Below are 699 nucleotides of genomic sequence, written 5' to 3'. Positions count from 1 at the left end.
CCTTTATTATTTTAGCAGAAAAGACTAGAGAACTGGAATTTTCCTCCTTATTTCTTTTGTATTACGTTGTTAGATTGTTTCATAGGTGAGATAGGAAAAGCACAATAAATGAGGTCAGAACATCAATTTATTCCATTTGGAATGTCTGCACTCATGAATTCTTGTACAATCTCCTGGTGTGCCTGTTCAACTTTCCATACTAACAAGTAGAATTGTTTGCAAGGTATTGGTTAATGCCTTAGTTTGGGTCTTCTGAGAAGCAGATGCCAAGGTGCGATATGGTGTGTGAGATATTTGTTGAGGAGGTGGCAAGAGATATCAGAGAGAGCTTTCAAGCCTTGAGACCTGTGGAAGAAAAGAGAGAAGGAAAAAGGATGGGATAGAAAGAGTCTCAGACTGCAGCAAAGCGCCAAGAAAGTTTTGACTAGGCCAATGCAGGGTTGAGTGGCGGGGAAGGTGCCCCAGATTCAAAATTATACACCGGAAGAGTCCTGTAATTCTCTTCTGAAGGAGATAAACCTGCCGTGGTACCCCAGCATGCTGAATCATTGGCTAGGAGAAGCCTGTATAAACATGGCTTGTGCTGTTTACTGAAAAAAGGAGAAGCACAACCCAAAAGTTGAGAATTATGTTTAATGGGCAGAAATGTGTATGTGTGCATTCAGTTGCTCAGTTGTGTCTTATTCCTTGCGACCCTGC

The sequence above is a fragment of the Bison bison genome, unplaced genomic scaffold (assembly GCF_000754665.1).
Source record: "Bison bison bison isolate TAMUID 2011002044 unplaced genomic scaffold, Bison_UMD1.0 scf7180017864193, whole genome shotgun sequence".
NCBI classification, from domain to species: domain Eukaryota; kingdom Metazoa; phylum Chordata; class Mammalia; order Artiodactyla; family Bovidae; genus Bison; species Bison bison.
The sequence above is the reverse complement of the archived record's forward strand: the minus strand, read 5'-3'. Positions refer to the sequence as shown.